This window comes from Salvelinus sp. IW2-2015, linkage group LG20 (genome assembly GCF_002910315.2).
Source record: "Salvelinus sp. IW2-2015 linkage group LG20, ASM291031v2, whole genome shotgun sequence".
NCBI classification, from domain to species: Eukaryota; Metazoa; Chordata; class Actinopteri; order Salmoniformes; family Salmonidae; genus Salvelinus; species Salvelinus sp. IW2-2015.
The window spans coordinates 68,203,035-68,215,522 of NC_036860.1; positions in this window are offsets into that span (position 1 = coordinate 68,203,035).

Here is a 12,488-nt window from a genome sequence, read left to right on the forward strand (position 1 = left end):
GTCTCATATCGCCCTATATCTATGTGGTCATGCTTCTAAGACTAACGATAACAGGCCAGGGGTGTTTGCTAGGGTCGGGTTGGTTGTGTGTCTGTGCTCGCTGGATGGAGGGATCATGGCTGAACTCCCCAGGCTCTTCGTTATCTCCACCAACAGCAGCTCTTGTGATGATGATTGACACCCTCGAGGTGTAAAAATACGGAAGTCTCAGCAGCTGGCTAACCTTCTGTACCCACTAGACTAGATCAGCTGTCTGTTACAGGTACAGTCTAACCCTCTGGTACTCACTAGACTAGATCAGCTGTCTGTTACAGGCATACATCTAACCTTCTGTACCACATTAGACTAGATCGCTGTTTGTTTACACAGACATCTAACCTTTCTGTACTCACTAGACTAGATCAGCTGTTTGGTACACAGACATACTAACCTTCTGACCTCCACTAGACTAGATCAGCGTCTGTTACAGTACATCTAACCTCTTGATCCCACTAGACTAGTCAGTTCAGGAAATTTAGTTCTGCCTAGATATGGACAGCGTCTGTTTAGCAGTACATACCTTCTGACCACGTAGTACTATGAGTACAGCTGTCTGTTACAGAGTACAGCTAATCACTTTCTGACCCCTATCTAAATAGTCCATCAGCCTGTCTGTGTACATAGTACACATACTCACCTCTTTAGCCCTGTAGACTAGATCAGCTGTCTGTTACAGATACATGCTAACCTTCTGTACCCACTAGACTAGATCAGCTGTCTGTTACAGATACATCTAACCTTCTGGACCCACTAGACTAGATCAGCTGTCTGTTACAGATACATATAACCTTCTGTACCCACTAGACTAGATCAGCTGTCTGTTACAGATACATATAACCTTCTGTACCCATTAGACTAGATCAGCTGTCTGTTACAGGTACATCTTGCTGCACATCAGAATTACTGTTTCATCCATATTCACATTAGGATAGGATCAGGAATTTAGGTTTGCTAAAGGAATATATTTTATAGAAGCTATTTTAACATGCTAAATCAACGCTTCCCAAAACCCTTTCGTCATTGGGGAACACCCCACACATTTTGCCACGGGCTGAAGCCAGAACTCCAGACTAATATTTTTCACTGGTGGTACTAGTGCCACTAAGGGACCAAACAGGCCATGATTTGGTCGGAACCAGTTCTTGTTTTCCTTCCGGCGTCACGCAATAGAAAACATTAGTATCCTGGCAACAGGCGGGTGTTGTAAAGTCATTCCCAGCGTTATTAAAACGTGTATTAGGACCACTGTGATTGTAGAAGACGGTTGTTTCATCATCCACTCCTGAGGATCAGAGAGAGGACACCCTTCAGGTCTGGATTACAAAACGCTCTACTTTACCCATTCGTTCAGTCATATAGCATGCTGGGATGACGGGTAGCAAGTAATGTGTGGAGCGAGTAGTGGGCGAGTAGTTTTCGTTGGTATTTATTATGGATCGTCATTAGTTCCTTGCTAAGGCAACAGTTACACTTCCTGGGGTTACACGTATCTACAATACAACAGCCATGTGTACTTGTGTGTSTCTTATCATGTGTATGTGTGTCTGTTAAACTCTTTCTGTGAGCTATTTTATCATCATTTATAGGCAATTTTATATTTAACTTTACTTGAGTGTATCGACAGATGGCCTGTACAGGTCCGTGACGATGCACTCGTCTTTGTGGTTGTTTTTGTAGCCTATTTTAGCTCTTTACAGAACACATCGCCTTATTGGACTTTTTCAACTTTAAGCTTGCCCTGCTAGCTGTAGCTAGCCTGCTTTGTTGTTAGCATTATGGCCACCGATGACTATCCAATGGATATCAATGGCTAGCCATTGACTGTTCAATGCTACCGCTGTGAAATGTTCACTAACCAGAGGGACAGAGTGGAAGACCGAGCACATAAGGAACAGGGAGGGGTATGTGTGTAAAAAGTGCCTTTGGTGTGACCGGATGATGGATGATATTGGGTCGCTGCAGAAGGACGTTCAGCGGCTATCCGATGAGCTGAAGCAGATGGAGAACCTCGTTGACGAGTTCACCAATGTAGCTCTACCCCAGGCTAAACGATCTGTCCCACTTCTCGGAGCAGGGGGCTTGTTCTACTTCACGTCACCACAGAGACTGGGCCGAGGTGGTTAAGCAAACGGGCCCGAGGGAGCTGTAACCTGGGCGGTCCTTTCTTCAAATCAAATTTTATTGGTCACATACACGTGTTTAACAGATTATTGCGGGTGTAGCGAAGCACCCTCCTCTCTCCTAGGCTCGACCCCCCCCCCCACCCCTCTCTCCTTCTAGGCAACAGAGCTCCTCGCTGCACCGTGCACCTCTCTCAATGATTGTTGGGGTAAGCTCCATGTGCCCTAGAGCTCTCTCTCGGAGCTCAGCCATCTCAGGCCACTGGCTCCGTGCGACCTGGAAATCCACGACCTCCCCCTCCCAAGATAGCCATCGTTCGGAGTTCCATCGTACGGAGTTCCATCGTACGGARTTCCATTGTATGGAGTTCCATTGTACGGAGTTCCATTGTACGGAGTTCCATTGTTCGGAGTTCCATCGTACGGAGTTCCATCGTACGGAGTTCCATCGTACGGAGTTCCATCGTACGGAGTTCTATTGTACGGAGTTCCATCGTACGGAGTTCCATCGTACGGAGTTCCATGAGGTCGAAGGAATTGTACGTGGAGCTCAGAGACAGGATTGTATTGAGGCACAGATCTGGGGAAGGGTACCAAAAAATGTCTGCAGCATTGAAGGTCCCCAAGAACACAGTGGCCTCATCATTCAACCTCCAAGACTCTACCTAGAGCTGGCCACCCGGCCAAACTGAGCAATCGGGGGAAAAGGGCCTTGGTCAGGGAGGTGACCAAGAACCCAATGGTCACTCTGACAGAGCTCCAGAGTTCTTCTGTGGAGATGGGAGAAACTTCCAGAAGGACAACCATCTCTGTAGCACTACACCAAGCAGGCCATGGTAGAGTGGCCAGATGGAAGCCACTCCTCAGTAAAAGGCACATGACAGCCCACTTGGAGTTTGTCAAAATGCACCTAAAGCACTCTCAGACCATGAGAATGCCAAGAGTCACGTCTGGAGGGGAGTTTATCACCCTCCTTCAGCCCTCCCAATTGCTCTTAACAAATTGTCTGACTTGCTGTCTAATTATGCTGAATCTGAATTATAAATATTCGGTGATCTTAACTTGGATTGGTTGATGTCAGTATCAGATAGACTGAATGATATTTATACTGAGCAAAATTTAACTCAACTTATAACTAAACCATCCCACCCCAACTTAAAACACCCTGAAAAATAAATTATATTGGATATAATTCTGACAAAAGTATCCAGCCAATGGAATCTTTGCTAACGAGCTCAGTGACCATTATCCCATTGCATGCAGTAGAGATACTAAGCTATCTAAATTGTGTTTGTGCATTATTACAAAGATACAACTTTCAATGAGCAACATTTCCTGTATGACAATGAGCAACATTTCCTGTATGACCTGGGGTTGTATGATAGGGAGGGTGTGTCCCTCTATCTCTGATTCGGATGTTTTACCTTTCTGTTTACCTTTCGTTCCCGAGTGGCGCAGCGGTCTAAGGCAGCGGTCTAAGGCACTGCATCTCAGTGCTAGAGGCGTCACTACAGACACTGGTTCGATCCTGGGCTGTATCACAGCCGGCCGTGATCAGGAGCGTCGTCCGGATTTGTAAATAAGAATTTGTAAATCATTCTGACCTAGATAACTACTGCCCAATTTCTAAACTATCTTGCCTTGCAAAAATATTAGAATCACTGGCAAACTCCCTTGTACAAGCTGAATAACTTMTATGCTCGCTTCGAGGCAATGAACACTGAAGCATGCTTGAGAGCATCAGCTGTTCCGGATGACTKTGAGTAAGACCTTCAAACAGGTCAACATTCACAAAGCTGTAGGGCCCGACGGATTACCAGGACGTGTACTCCGAGCATGCGYTGACCAACTGGCAAGAGTCTTCACTGCCATTTTCAACCTCTCCCTGTCTGAGTCTGTAATACCAACATGTTTCAAGCAGACCACCATAGTCCCTGTGCCCAAGAACACTATGGTAGCCTGGCTAAATGACTGCCGACCGGTAGCACTCATGTCTGTAGCCATGAAATGCTTTGAAAGGTTGGTAAACCATTATCCCAGAAACCCTAGACCCACTCCAAATTGCATACCGCCCCAACAGATCCCCAGATGATGCAATCTCCATTGCACTCCACACTGCCCTTTCTCACCTGGACAAAAGGAACACCTATGTGAGAATGCTATTCATTGACTACAGTACATAGGTAGCTACCATAGTGCTCACAAAGCTCATCACTAAGCTATAGACCGTGGGACTAAACACCCTCCTCTGCAACTGGATCCTGGACTTCCTGACGAGCCGCCCCCAGGTGGTGACGGTAACGGTACAGTGGGCCCACGGTTCGGTATGTATCACGGTTTGTGGGCCACGGTAACGGTACGGTGTCGGTATCTTTATATTTAAGAAAAGTGTGCGCTTGTATGACTCTCATACAGGGGACGAGTTTGCAAAATGTAGCTCTTCATCTCCCAATCCAGTACATAGTGAAACGTCACTGAGAGGTAGCTTCCAGTACATAGTGAACCGTCACAGAGAGGTAGCTTCCAGTACATAGTGAACCGTCACAGAGAGGTAGCTTCCAGTACATAGGAAACCGTCAAGAGAGGTAGTTCCAGTAAATAGTGAACCGTCAAGAGGTGGCTTCCAGTAATAGTGAACCGTCACAGTGAGAGAGCTTCCAGACATAGTGAACGTCACAGTGGAGGTACGTTCCAGTACAGTATGAACGCTCACAGAGAGTAGCTTCTCAGTTTAGTGAACCGTCACAGATGAGGATGCTTCCAGTACATAGTGAACCGTACAGTGAAGTGAAGCTTCCAGTACATAGTGAACGTCACAGGAGGTAGCTTCAGTAATAGTGACGTCACAGTGAGGTGTTCAGTATACTAGGAACGCTCAAGAGGACTCCAGTAGTTCAAGTAGTCAGTAGTGAACCGTCACAGAGAGGTAGCTTCCCAGTACATAGTGACGTCAAAGTGGGTAGCTTCCAGTATATGTGAACCGTCAAAGTGAGGTAGCTTCAGAACATAGTGAACTCACAGAGAGGTAGTCCAGTACATAGTGAACGTCAAAGTGAGGTAGTGTTCCAGTAATAGTGAACGTCACAGAGAGGTAGCTTCCAGACATAGTTGAACGTACAGGAGGTAGTTCGGCATAACATAGGAAAGCCGTCACAGGAGAGGTAGCTTCAGAAAATAGTGAACCGGCTCACAGTGAGGTAGCTTTGAGTTGCTCTGGTGGTCCAACTATCAATGGAGAGAGCTAGATAGGGTGTCTGTGTCAATTCGTTTTCAATTTCTCTCTGAGATGTTTCATAGAGTTTGGGAATTACTTTGCTGCTGAAATGTGTGGGAGGGGACATTGTAATGCTGTTAAAAAAATTTCATCAGGTGACGAAATCCCGAGTCAGTAACCACCGAATGTGGCTGCAAATCTTTGGCTATGAATACTCCCACTGCTTTCGTTATTTTGTGATGTTTTTCTGAATTTGTGGTAAATTATAGTTGGAAGGCAACAGCGAGTGATTGTTGTGTTTTGGCTAACGAGTGGACTCTCCTTGCTCCAGCTCCACCGGCAAGGGATACGGCCGGGTGATGGCGACGTAAATGACACATCATGTTAGAAGTGTTTCCACTCGAGTAGCGTAGAAGTGTTTCCACTTGACAGTGACAAAGCAATGCTTGCAGACTGTACTTTGTTTGTTTACTGTCTTCTTACCCATGTCATTGTATTGAACGCTGAATCCAAAATGTTCCCACACAGCGGATTTGAAAGACAGCGGTGCCTCTTCAAATTTGCTTCTCTCTGTCTCACTAGCGCTTGCCATTGTCACATTGGAGCTGAGAGAATATTTGTTTTTAGTTTCCCCTCTCTTCACGGGGCCCCTTTAGGGAGGTTTCCTACTGAGATGTCATTGCAAATTGTCCATTGGTTGTTTAAGGAGGAGTTGGTTGCATTCACTGCGGTTGCCACATTTTTAGACATTGCTGTGGAGTAAAGTTTGTCAGCCTTGAGGATCCCCCTAATAGCCTGGGGCCCCAAGCAGTTGCCTGCCTTGCCTGTTCACAAGCTGCGCGTCTGGTTCTGTGGATCTGAATGYACAATGTGCGTGTAGTCTGCAGCGCAATAAGCACGTTTTGGAAATTATAGGAAAATGACAAGCATATCGTAATTCCACGGTTCACGCGTGCGTATTGAACCGTAGGGGGCGTACCGAACGGTTCGACAACATACTGTGTACCGTTACATCCCTAGTAGGTAACAACAGATCCGCCACGCTGATCCTCAACACGGGGGCCCCTCAGGGGTGCGTGCTCAGTCCCCTCCTGTACTCCCTGTTCACTCATGACTGCACGGCCAGGCACGACTCCAACACCGTCATTAAGTTTGCCGATGACACAACAGTGGTAGGCCTGATCACCGACAACGATGAGACAGCCTATAGGGAGGAGGTCAGAGACTTGACCGTGTGGTGCAAGGACAGCAACCTCTCCCTCAACGTGATCAAGACAAAGGAGATGATTGTGGACTACAGGAAAAGGAGGACCGAGCATGCCCTCATTCTCATCGACGGGGCTGTGGTGGAGCAGGTTGAGAGCTTCAAGTTCCATGGCGTCCACATCACCAACAAACTAACATGGTCCAAGCACACCAAGACAGTCATGAAGAGGGCACGACAAAACCYATTCCCCCTYAGAAGACTGAAAAGATTTGGCATGGGTTCTCACATCCTCAAACGGTTTTACAGCTGCACCATCRAGAGCATCGTGMCGGGTTGCATCACTGCCTGGTATGGCAATTGCTTAGCCTTCGACCGCAAGGCGCTACAGAGGGTAGTGCGTACAGCCCAGTACATCACCGGGGATAAGCTTCCTGCCATCCAGGACCTCTACCAGGCGGTGTCAGAGGAAAGCCCTAAAAATTGTCAAAGACTCCAGCCACCCTAGTCATAGACTGTTCTCTCTGCTACCGCACGGCAAGTGGTACCGGAGCGCCAAGTCTAGGTCCAAGAGGTTTCTAAACAGCTTCTACCCCTTCTACCCCTAAGACTCCTGAACATCTAATCAAATGGCTACCCAGAATATTTGCATTGACCCCCACCCCTTCTACGCTGCTGCTACTCTCTGTTTATTATCTATGCATAGTCACTTTAATAACTCTACCTACATGTACATATTACCTCAATTACCTCGACACCATTGCTCCCGCACATTGACTCTGTACCGGTATCCCCTGTATAAAGCCCCGCTATTGTTATTTTACTGCTGCTCTTTAATTATTTGTTATTCTTATCTCTTATCATTGTGGCACGATAGGCATTTTTCATGCTGAGGGCAGTCAGACTGACGACTATGGGATAAAAAAACATTTTTCTTGTCCCGCAGATTATTYGGAAACGATCGTCTTTCTGTTTTGTATGTGTTAGCCTACCTGTTGTATTAAAATTATGAATTACATTTTTTGGGCATTATTCACCCTCAGAATTCGCTGCTTCAATTTCAGTAGCCTACCTCTCCTAGTTGGGCGTGAGAGTTCAAGTCTGCCTAGTATGTGTGGTCTCATTGAAATAGAGTCGGCTGCCTACATGGATGGAGAATCACGTGGCAGTTAACTTGAATATGAAATTAACTTAAATATGATTAGACTATGAAATTAACTTATATTTGATTAGACTGTAGTTTACTACAGTGTCTGTAAAATTGCTGGGACCATTGCTGGCAAGTGAGCTGCTTCACATACGCCTAAAATAACATTGCAGGGATTGTGGTTGGGTGCTGTATGAAAAGCTGAGGGTGAAGATATCAGTCCCACTCAGACCTCTCCACCGGGGTTCTCCAACCCTGTTCCTAGAGAGCTTCAGTCCTGTAGGTTTTCACTCCGATCGTAATTTCACTTCAACCCTAACTAACCTGATTCAGCTCATCAACCAGCTTAATTATAACAAAGATTAGGGTTGGAGCGAAAACCTACAGGACAGTAGCTCTCCAGAAACAGGGTTGGAGAGCCATGCGCTACACTATACTTGCTTGGTTTGTCACATAAACTGAAATTAGGTGAACTATTGGAATTTTAGCAACCAGGAAGTGGCAGAGCGATTACAGCATAGTGCACCTTTAAATAAAAAATATTATTTTCATGTTGTGATTCAAAATATTTTCATGTGCAACCTAATCCAGTGATTGTCATGCATGTTGGGTTGACAATTAGGCTATTGTTGATATACAGTGGTTCTTCCTTTAAAAGTTGCGTCATACTGCGGTACACCTTGCGTGCTGCTGCAGCATTCTGTGGCACGTCATTTAATTGTCAGACATTTGTTCTGTTACTGCAAGTTATTGCTAGTTTTACCACCAGAGGGCATCTTTGAGAAGCATTTGATAGTATTCCGTATTGGCATTATGAGAGAATTTAAAACCTTTTTTGTAGTAACATAGTATATGGGATTGAKTTTAAGAAATGTGGCTTAATTAATTTTATTCATATTATGGTGTTTGTAGTCAGAGAAAAACAAAAAACGAAACCCTCAGGGTTTCCGTTAGGATTGAATGGAAAATATGGCGCTGTACGACGTGACGGTCGGGAGTAGGCTACAGGATTGTACAACGTGACGGTCTGGAGTAGGCTACAGGATTGGAGGATTCTACATTGTTTGCCTTCATTAACCTTTCACGAGTCACCAACCCTGATCCGGGAGCACCCCCCACTGAGTAGCATAGCTAGCATAGCGTCACAAGTAAATTGTAGCATCTAAATATCATTAAATCACAAGTCCAAGACACCAGATGAAAGATACAGATCTTGTGAAATAAGCCACCATTTCAGATTTTTTTAATGTTTTACAGGGAAGACACAATATGTAAATCTATTAGCTAACCACGTTAGCAAAGGACACCATTTTTTTACTCCCAACGTTTTTCCTGCGTCAGTAGCTATCACTAATTCGACTAAATAAAATATATATAGCCACTAACCAAGAAACAACTTCATAAGATGACAGTCTGATAACATATTTATGGTATAGCATAGTTTTTTTTGGAAAAATTTGCATTTTTCAGGTATAAATCACAGTTCTACATTGCAGCTGCAATCTGAAATAGTGCCGACCCAGCCAGAACAATTACAGAGACCAACGTCATATAACTAATTACTCATCTTAAAACATTTCAGAAAAATACACAGCGTACAGATATTGAAAGCCCAACATCTGGTGAATCCAAACAATATTTCAGATTTATTAAATGTTTTATAACGAAAACAAAATGTAGCGCTAAATTAGCATAGCTATACCAGGCAGATTCGGCTGGGCGCCCACGGCCAGTTCACATGCCAACAGATATGAAATAACATCGTAAATTGGGTCTTACTATTGCTGATCTTTCATCAGAATGTTGATCAAAGTGTCCTTTGTCAAGATGAGTCGTTGGTTCCGTTCAGAATTGTTCCTTTCCCACTCCATTTAGCACAGGTACTGGTCGAGTGGCACGGATCTCTCAAACGTAAATAAAATCAGACAACGGAACACCGCAAAACTCCCGAAAAAATTCAAATAATCTGATTAAACTATATTGAAAAAACATACATTACGATGATCTGGTCACATGTATCAAACAAACTTCGAGACGGAGATAGTTTTCATCCATAATGGCCGCACAACAAGAAGACAATCGCAGCTACAAGTCGCACGATTTAGAGAACCGGAAGTTGTCGGTCACGCCAAAGAATTAGCTCTCATTTACGTCAGTCCTGATAAACAAGATATTTTTCCTCTGACGTCCTCTTGACACCCAGAGGAAGGCCAATGAGGTGTTGTTTCGGGTCATAGGGGGCACGACCATATTAGGCAGAGCGTTGAAGCTGGCATACACATCTGCTTTTTTCTTCTTGGTCATGGAAAGTGCTGTCAAATGACTTCTGTATCACTCAAAGACAAAATTGAAAACGGTTTTAGAAACTAGAGATTGTTTTCTTTCCAATGGTATTATTTATATGCATATAGTAAGAGCAATAATTGAATAAGAGGCAGTTTAATCTGTAAGAGCAAATTATGCTAATGGGAAAATAGCACCCTGTATTCTCAAGAAGTTTAAGCAACTTTGTTCCAATATTTCTGTAAATCAGTGATATTTATTCCAATAGTATTCGTTATGGATCCATAACTAAATAACATCTGCATTTTGAAAGAGTATTTTTTTTTTTTATACCTATTATTTTATTAATGAAATGTGTTTTTTGTTTATTAGGCTACTCTGCACAATACATCCGTAGTAAACATGGGAAAGTGCCTAATTCCTTACATAGGGAGAGCAGGCCATGTCTGTACTACAGAATGCAGGGCACGCGGTGCTGAAATAGACGTCCACAGCGGGAAGGCTATGTATTCTGTGCCACTCGTGGTATCTCTCTTCGGTTACACATCCTTGAAATAGCAGAACAGCATAACGGTCCGGGCGGCCCTTGCTGTGCCTGGTGAGCAGTTGGTCAAGTTCTGTTGTCAGAAGAGGAATGGAATGTCAGGGTGAACCGAAGACCTGACGAACCCGTCACGTATGTTGACTCTGCTGTCGGAGGTGGAGTTCCAGAGCTCACAGGTGTGCCTGGCATGGATTGTGACTCCATCTCGTTCCTCGCCCTTTTCAACGCGTGAGTGAGTCAATGATTCCATGATTGTCCGACAAACAAATAACTTTGCGTCCTGCAGGCCCAGGCATGGATCAAAGCTGGCGAGACATTCAATGACATCATCTTCGCAGACGAAGCAACCAGGGCCTTTGAGCAATTTGCTCAAAAGTGCTACAGAAAAAAAGGAAGAAGATCAAGAATATTAACGAAAGCATAAGATGTTGATGAAGAAATGCTGGTGACTTAGAAATGTAACACTTTAGGTATTTAAGCATCGAATACATTGCAAGTTGAGGGATTTTCACAACAGTAGCAGGGGGGGGAAAGCATATTGTCCTGCTAATAGGAAACATTTGCATGATGGGCTACACCTGCTACAGTTGTGATGTCTTCACTATTATTCTACAATGTAGAAAATAGTTAAAATATAGAAAAATCCTGGAATGAGTAGGTGTGTCCAAACTTTTGACTGGTACTTGCTTAATTAATTTTATTAATATTATGATGTTTCTATTCCATGAAAAATGAAAAACCCTCTGGGTTTCTGYTAGGATGGAACGGAAAATATGGCGCAGTACAACGTGACGGTCGGCAGTACAGTACTGGGCTATTTAGCGAAATAATCCCTGTGTCGTGCGGACGAGAGACCGGGGTTCAAATCCCCGACGGGGGGGAAGGAGTAGGCTTGTCTCAGAGTCCCCATGGTTGTCTCAGAGCAGTGCGAAACGGTGCTAAAATAGTTGTTGGCTTTTGCTTCTAACTTCAATTGATAAAGTATTTTTTAGCCACAATCGGCCCCAACCCCAATTAATACATTTGGGCCCAGTCGATAGCATGCTGGACTTCGGGTTAGAATGTTGAGGGTTCAAAACCTGCTCCCTGGTTGTTTCATTACATTATTATTCCGGTCTCAGAGCAAGTAGCCTGGATTGTTACTCCCATCTCATTCCTCGCTCTCTTCCACACGTCATTCAGCAAGCTTGTGGGCGTGCTGGCAGGATGTACTGTTTTTTATTCTGTATATATGAATTACAAATCAGCCTTTACTTAAATCATGTTTCTAGTCTATTGCATAGTTACAATGTGTAATCATTGATGTCCCAGGAGCAGGAGTGGTAAACACTGTTGAGAAGTGTATAATTGTAATATATACATGCAGACACAGCATCATTAAAATAATGGAGTTTGATACACCTGGTATTCGATATGACTGGAAATAAACTTGCTAAATAGTGATTTTCATAAATTAACTTTATGACCCAAAAATATGCACAATCGTTGGTCTCATCATTAACTAACATATTCCTCTCAATTGTAAATGTTTTGCTTGACTCGTTATGACGTTATAACTACTTACATTTTTTTCCTCAAATTCGTCATTGGAACCACTCGATATGATTGGTCATATAAAAACCTTGGGACCCAAATGCATAATGAGTGCTCTAACTCCCCCTTGTGGTGGTCTGGAGCAATGAAGCCGTGACGCTGGGTACCTCGGTGTAAGTTCCGCGGTGTAAGTTCGCAACCTTTAAAGGAGGAACCACTGTATATTACTATTAAAATAGGGCTTTAGAATGCCACCCTAGTCATAGACTGTTCTCTCTGCTACCGCACGGCAAGCGGTACCGGAGCGCCAAGTCTAGGTCCAAAAGGCTTCTTAAAAGCTTCTACCCCCAAGTCATAAGACTCCTGAACAGATAATCAAAGGGCTACCAATACCCCCCTTTTAC